Raw genomic sequence first — 8,206 nt, forward strand, 5'->3', positions numbered from 1 at the left:
GGGCTCGACGTCCGTGGGTCGGGGAGTTGAGCGCTTACGCGCGGCGGGACCTTATAACCTGCAGCGGCTGAGGAGCGAAGATTTCCAGGGTGGGCCCCCGGGGATGCCATACCCCGAGCAGCCTGTCGGCCCCGCTCCTAGCACGCTGGCAAGCAATGGAGTCTTCCCCGCGGCAGCCACCGCCCTCGCCCTAGCCTCGCCGTCGGTCGATGAAGAACGTCGTTCGCCCTCCTCTGGCTCGGGATTTGGAAACGGCCTGGCCTTCGCCTACTCCGTCGGGCAACTGCCTTCCGCCAGCCCCTTCCCTCGAATCCCCTTCTTCCATTTTAGACCCGATCAGGGGATTGGTCAGCCCAGCCCTGGGGTAAGAAGAGGGGTTGGGTCGGTTCGGCTTCGGGTGCCCCGCTCGGCCAAAGGTTCCCCTCGCTTTGGAAGCACGCGAGGTCGCGGAGGGTGTCGGGGTTATTTTTCGGCTCCCTGGCTTCGCGGGAGCGGCCTTCGGCTAGGGCCGAGGCCGTCCGGCCCGCGCAGATTTGGACCGGGGTCCGGGGCGAGTACCTGCCTCTCTCACGAAGGGAGTGTCACCGGTAAGAAGCCTCTTCCCACGTCTGCTTGCCGACTTACGCTCGCCCCGACGAGAGGCCCAACCGAAAGAGTGGAAAGGGGCAGAGATTTCCAGGGTCGCCCCACCAGGGATGCAATACCCCAGTGCAGACTGTCGGCCCTGCCCCGAACCTACTCGGTGGTTTGAAGGTTAACCTCTTGGGGAAAAGCAGCGATTCGCCTCGCGGTGCGTGCCTCCGCGGATCTAAACCCCCTCGATCGATGTGGGGCCAGAGGACCCCTTTTCCCCGTACGAACGGCCGGCTCACCATGGGCTCGACATCCGTGGGTCGGAGAGTTGAGCGCTTACGCGCGGCGGGACCTTATAACCTGCAGCGGCTGAGGAGCGAAGATTTCCAGGGTGGGCCCCCGGGGATGCCATACCCCGAGCAGCCAGTCGGCCCCGCTCCTAGCGCGCTGACGAGCAATGGAGTCTTCCCCGCGGCAGCCACCGCCCTCGCCTCGCCGTCGGTCGATGAAGAGCCGAGTTCGCCCTCCTCTGCTCGGGACTCGGAAACGGCCTGGCCTTCGCCTACTCCGTCGGGCAACTGCCTTCCGCCAGCCCCTTCCCTCGAATCCCCTTCTTCCATTTTAGACCCGATCAGGGGATTGGTCAGCCCAGCCCTGGGGTAGGAAGAGGGGTTGGGGTCGGTTCGGCTTCCGGTGCCCCCGCTCGGCCAAAGGTCCCCTCGCTTTGGAAGCAGAGGGTGCCGGGGTTATTTTCGGCTTGACGCCTAGTCCGGTCCCTGCCGGTTCCCGTGGAGGCCCGCGGTCAAAACCAGCTCCCCGGCTGTCGGAGCCGGAGCCCCGCAGCCCGAGCGGACGCACCGAGTCCCTCATGTAAGGGATAGCCGCCCCTACGGAACGGCCCGGACTGGGACCAGGCACCCCCAGGCGCCGAAGGGGTGGGTCGGCCGTGTTGCCGAAGCTTAGCCGGCGCTGATGACCGCAGCCCCTAACGATGCCCACAGGCGGGGGAGCCAAGGAGAGCACTAGGAAGACGTGGCGGGGTCGGACGGCTCAATTTCCAGGGTGGGACCCCGGGGGTTCAGTACCCCGGGCATCCGGTCGGTTTCGCCGGCGCGACCCCAAGCCTTCCACGGCCCCCTTCGTGGGTGCAGGGATACCGTGCAGGGTGCAGGCTTAGACGCCAATTCCCCAGAAGTTTTAGGGATAGGGTTTGTCCGGGCGCCACCGCAGCGACAACCTCGCAAGAAGCTCTCTTCCACAAAAGCACGGGCAACGTTCGTGTGCGAGTGTTGGTCTCCCATGGTCTACCGACTCCCCCGGGCGGCCCAAGCGTTACGCCCACGGCCGGGCCCTCGAGCAGGCGCACCCCTGGTGCCTCTCGTAAGGGAAGGCTACGGTCCTCAACCCCTCGTATGGCGGGGAGGGCGCATTTGAAACGCTAAAGGACGAGCCCTGTTCGGGACCTGGCGGGGATCCGCGGATTGGCGAGAGGGATGGGTCTGCCGTTGGTCAGAGGGGACGCACCCCTGGGACGCAGTTTGGCATTAGCGACCGATGGCCCATCTACGACCATGTACTCCGGGAGCGCCAAGGAGGACGCGGGTGGGCTTTGGGGGCAGACTCAATTTCCAGGGTCTGGGCGCCGGGGGTGCAATACCCTTAAGCGCTCATGTCGGTTTCGTCTGCCGCCCGCCTCTGGCCCGGCTCCTAGTGACGGGTGCTGTGAACGTGCGATCGTGCTTGCGGTTGAAGAGTTCAAAGGCTACCGCTGGGGATAACACGCCCGGGGAATTTAGAAACCCCCCCCTCCGCTACAATCTCTGCTTCTGCCGGACTCGGAGGGGAGCCGCCCCGGGGGCGACCGCTCCCTCTCCTCTTCCGCGGCGTGCCGCGCGCTTCGCCGTCAGCAGCGGAGCGAACCTTTTTCTCGGTCCGCAGCTCTTCAGGCGTAGGCGGGCAGCGCTAACAGGGTACACTGGGGACCACTCGACCGCAACCGCTCCTCCGACCGACGAGCATACCTACCGCGGATACGCCACGGTGGGTCTAAGCCTCGTCGCCGCCGCGAGGAGCAGGCGGGAGCCGTCCCTTTTCGTGCTGCGGAAATAAACCGTGGACACAGAGGTGTGTCTGCGCTCTCCGACCGGGCGGGGGGCGATTGGACTTGCCCGAGGGACACTAGGCGAGGCGCTGCCGCGGGAGCCGGAGCTCCGCGCTGGACGCTGCCGCCGCCGCCGCCGCCCCCCACCCACGGTACGGTGGAGTACGCCCGTTCCATACGCTTCGTAGCAAACCTCAGCCGAAGCAGAGAGTCCTACCGCTGTGGCAGGAGCGGGGCCGTGCGAGGACCACACTGGCACCGCGCTACACAACCTTAGGCAGAGGACCACAGCCGCTCACGGGGAGCGGGGGATTGATGCGCGACCAAGACTGAGGCTAAGGAACGCTTTACCATAAACCGGCCGGGGCCAATACCCCTGACCGAGCAAAGTGCCCTGCCCCGCCGGATCGCGCTGTGTCAGATCGATCAAAAGAGCGGAGAGCCGAGACTCTACCGCTGGGAGTTTGTGGAGAACGGCCTGGCTTGCGTCCCGTCCTCCCGCCCTCGACCTCACATGGCTAGCCTCACCCGCCGGGAGCCACCCCATTGGGGACCGTAGGGCGGAGAAGGGGTCTCCGCGTCCGGAATTTACTTGTGGAGAACGGCCTGGCTTACGTCCCGTCCTCCCGCCCTCGACCTCACATGGCTAGCCTCACCCGCCGGGCGCCACCCCATTGGGGACCGTAGGGCGGAGAAGGGGTCTCCGCGTCCGGAATTTACTTGTGGAGAACGGCCTGGCTTACGTCCCGTCCTCCCGCCCTCGACCTCACACGGCTAGCCTCACCCGCCGGGCGCCACCCCATTGGGGACCGTAGGGCGGAGAAGGGGTCTCCGCGTCCGGAATTTACTTGTGGAGAACGGCCTGGCTTACGTCCCGTCCTCCCGCCCTCGACCTCACATGGCTAGCCTCACCCGCCGGGCGCCACCCCATTGGGGACCGTAGGGCGGAGAAGGGGTCTCCGCGTACGGAATTTCTTGTGGAGAACGGCCTGGCTTACGTCCCGTCCTCCCATGGCTAGCCTCACCCGCCGGGCGCCACCCCATTGGGGACCGTAGGGCGGAGAAGGGGTCTCCGCGTCCGGAATTTCTTGTGGAGAACGGCCTGGCTTACGTCCCGTCCTCCCGCCCTCGACCTCACATGGCTAGCCTACCCCGCCGGGCGCCGCTCCATTGGGGATACGGTACGGCAAAGCGCGACGCCGCACGATGCCAACACTTTGTGCAAAAACCTGGCAGAGTCGACCAAAACCTCGCTTCTTTGACCGGTATTTTTGATGCTTTTCTCTGCCGCCGAAGGTGCACTGAGGGTCGGATCGCCCAAAATTTTTACCGGTCGTTTTGGTCTGCGGTTCTTCCGAGAGGTGCCCGCCTGACAGTTCTTTTTCAGCAGCCTCCGAAAGGCCATCCAGCGGGCAAGCCAGGGGTTGGCAGCCGCCGGCGGTGAGCCTTCCCCGGCCGGGGCAGACGGCTCCGACCGCAAAATTTTTTCGACTTTCGCCGAGGCCAAAACCCCATGCACTTTTAAAGCCTGCCCGCAGCGCCGTCTCCTGTCAGACGTCCCTTGCCGCCTGCGGTGGTCCTCGCCCGGCAGAGAGAAGCCGGAGTCGCCCCCTCTCCGGTTCTTTTTCACCATTCCGGAGCTCTGAAATCTGCCGGACACCGAGTGACCGAGGACGCTTCCAGGAGGGCGGCAGCGAGAGGCAGAGTGCCACCGGTCGGGTCGCCGGTTCTCCCACACTTTGAAAATTTTTCGCTTGTTCTGGTGGGATGGAGAGAGAGCGTGGCTTATGCGCCCTCTGCCCCGCGGTCCGCCCTGGCTGGCCTTACGCCGGTGGTTCGCCAGGCCACCGGCACCTTGTACGGCGGGGACGGCGTGGCTTATGCGCCCGTCAACCCACCTACTCGCCCCGGCTAGCCTTTTACCCGGAGGGCGCCACGCTCCGGGTACCAGTGAGCGGCACGAACCCAGTCATACCATGCCGCTCACCTCGCGCCCTCTCCGGCCTCCGCCGCGGAGACCTCCCGCTAGGACCTGCGGGGGGCGATTTCTGCCAAAATCTACAAAGTCCCCGATGGTTAAGGACGTAGACTGTTGAGCGGGACCTACACACTCTTGTAGCCGATGGGGCTCGCCATTTCCCGCAGAAAATGGACCACCTCCCGCAGAGGAACATGAAATGCCCCTTCCCGCGGGACCCGAAGGACCGCTCTGTCCGAGCAGGCCTCCAGGACCACGGCACGCAAAAGCGACTCAGTCCCGCTGGCATTACGGATCTGACTTTGTGCAAAAACCAGGCAGAGTCGACCAAAACCTCCCTTCTTTGACCGGTGTTTTTGTTGCTTTTCTCTGCCGCCGAAGGTGCACTGAGGATCGGATCGCCCAAAATTTTTACCGGTCGTTTTGGTCTGCGGTTCTTCCGAGAGGTGCCCGCCTGACAGTTCTTTTTCAGCAGCCTCCGAAAGGGCATCCAGCGGGCAAGCCAGGGGTTGGCAGCCGCCGGCGGTGAGCCTTCCCCGGCCGGGGCAGACAGCTCCGACCGCAAAATTTTTTCGACTTTCGCCGAGGCCAAAACCCCATGCACTTTTAAAGCCTGCCCGCAGCGCCGTCTCCTGGCAGACGTCCCTTGCCGCCTGCGGTGGTCCTCGCCCGGCAGAGAGAAGCCGGATTCGCCCTCTCACCGGTTCTTTTTCACCATTCCGGAGCTCTGAAATCTGCCGGACACCGAGTGACCGAGGACGCTTCCAGGAGGGCGGCAGCGAGAGGCAGAGTGCCACCGGTCGGGAAGCCGGTTCTCCCACACTTTGAAATTTTTTCGCTTGTTCTGGTGGGATGGAGAGAGAGCGTGGCTTATGCGCCCTCTGCCCCGCGGTACGCCCTTGGCTAGCCTTACGCCGGTGGTTCGCCAGGCCACCGGCACCTTGTACAGCGGGGACGGCGTGGCTTATGCGCCCTCTGCCCCGCGGTACGCCCTTGGCTAGCCTTACGCCGGTGGTTCGCCAGGCCACCGGCACCTTACGGCGGGGACGGCGTTGCTTATGCGCCCGTCATCCCACCTACTCGCCCCGGCTAGCCTTTTACCCGGAGGGCGCCACGCTCCGGGTAGCAGTGAGCGGCACGAGCCCAGTCATACCATGCCGCTCACCTCGCACCTTTTCCGGCCTCCGCCGCGGAGACCTCCCGCTAGGACATGCGGGGGGCGATCTTGACCAAAATCTACAAAGTCCCCGATGGTTAAGGACGTAGACTGTTGAGCGGGACCTACACACTCTTGTAGCCGAAGGGGCTCGCCATTTCCCGCAGAAAATGGATCACCTCCCGCAGAGGAACATGAAATGCCCCTTCCCGCGGGACCCGAAAGGACCGCCCTGTCCGAGCAGGCCTCCAGGACCACGGCACGCAAAAGCGACTCAGTCCCGCTGGCATTACGGATCTGACTTAGTGCAAAAACCTGGCAGAGTCGACCAAAACTCCCCTTCTCTGACCGGTATTTTTGTTGCTTTTCTCTGCCGCCGAAGGTGCACTACGGGTCGGATCGCCCCAAAATTTTTACCGGTCGTTTTGGTCTGCGGTTCTTCCGAGAGGTGCCCGCCTGACAGTTCTTTTTCAGAAGCCTCCGAAAGGCCATCCAGCGGGCAAGCCAGGGGTTGGCAGCCGCCGGCGGTGAGCCTTCCCCGGCCGGGGCAGACAGCTCCGACCGCATAATTTTTTCGACTTTTGCCGAGGCCAAAACCCCATGCACTTTTAAAGCCTGCCCGCAGCGCCGTCCCTGTCAGACGTCCCCGCCGCCTGCGGTGGTCCTCGCCCGGCAGAGAGAAGCCGGAGTCGCCCTCTCTCCGGTTCTTTTTCACCATTCCGGAGCTCTTAAATCTGCCGTACTCCGAGTGACCGAGGACGCTTCCAGGAGGGCGGCAGCGAGAGGCAGAGTGCCACCGGTCGGGAAGCCGGTTCTCCCACACTTTGAAAATATTTCGCTTGTGCTGGTGGGATGGAGAGAGAGCGTGGCTTATGCGCCCTCTGCCCCGCGGTACGCCCTGGCTAGCCTTACGCCGGTGGTTCGCCAGGCCACCGGCACCTTGTACGGCGGGGACGGCGTTGCTTATGCGCCCGTCATCCCACCTACTCGCCCCGGCTAGCCTTTTACCCGGAGGGCGCCACGCTCCGGGTAGCAGTGAGCGGCACGAGCCCAGTCATACCATGCCGCTCACCTCGCACCTTTTCCGGCCTCCGCCGCGGAGACCTCACGCTCTGTTCTGCGGAGAGCGATTTTGGGCAAAATCTACAAAGTCCCCGATGGTTAAGGACGTAGACTGTTGAGCGGGACCTACACACTCTTGTAGCCGAAGGGGCTCGCCATTTCCCGCAGAAAATGGATCACCTCCCGCAGAGGAACATGAAATGCCCCTTCCCGCGGGACCCGAAGGACCGCTCTGTCCGAGCAGGCCTCCAGGACCACGGCACGCAAAAGCGACTCAGTCCCGCTGGCATTACGGATCTGACTTAGTGCAAAAACCTGGCAGAGTCGACCAAAACTCCCCTTCTCTGACCGGTATTTTTGTTGCTTTTCTCTGCCGCCGAAGGTGCACTACGGGTCGGATCGCCCAAATTTTTACCGTCGTTTTTGGTCTGCGGTTCTTCCGAGAGGTGCCCGCCTGACAGTTCTTTTTCAGCAGCCTCCGAAAGGGCATCCAGCGGGCAAGCCAGGGGTTGGCAGCCGCCGGCGGTGAGCCTTCCCCGGCCGGGGCAGAAAGCTCCGACCGCATAATTTTTCGACTTTCGCCGAGGCCAAAAGCCCAGGCACTTAGAAAGCCTGCCCGCAGCGCCGCCTCCTGTCAGAGGTCCCCGCCGCCTGCGGTGGTCCTCGCCCGGCAGAGAGAAGCCGGAGTCGCCCTCTCTCCGGTTCTTTTTCACCATTCCGGAGCTCTTAAATCTGCCGTACTCCGAGTGACCGAGGACGCTTCCAGGAGGGCGGCAGAGAGAGGCAGAGTGCCACCGGTCGGGAAGCCGGTTCTCCCACACTTTGAAAATTTTTCGCTTGTGCTGGTGGGATGGAGAGAGAGCGTGGCTTATGCGCCCTCTGGCCCCGCGGTACGCCCTGGCTAGCCTTACGCCGGTGGTTCGCCAGGCCACCGGCACCTTGTACGGCGGGGACGGCGTTGCTTATGCGCCCGTCAACCCACCTACTCGCCCCGGCTAGCTTTTTACCCGGAGGGCGCCACGCTCCGGGTAGCAGTGAGCGGCACGAGCCCAGTCATACCATGCCGCTCACCTCGCACCTTTTCCCGGCCTCCGCCGCGGAGACCTCACGCTCTGTTCTGCGGAGAGCGATTTTGGGCAAAATCTACAAAGTCCCCGATGGTTAAGGACGTAGACTGTTGAGCGGGACCTACACACTCTTGTAGCCGAAGGGGCTCGCCATTTCCCGCAGAAAATGGATCACCTCCCGCAGAGGAACATGAAATGCCCCTTCCCGCGGGACCCGAAGGACCGCTCTGTCCGAGCAGGCCTCCAGGACCACGGCACGCAAAAGCGAC

Source organism: Engystomops pustulosus, unplaced genomic scaffold (genome assembly GCF_040894005.1).
Source record: "Engystomops pustulosus unplaced genomic scaffold, aEngPut4.maternal MAT_SCAFFOLD_571, whole genome shotgun sequence".
NCBI lineage: Eukaryota > Metazoa > Chordata > Amphibia > Anura > Leptodactylidae > Engystomops > Engystomops pustulosus.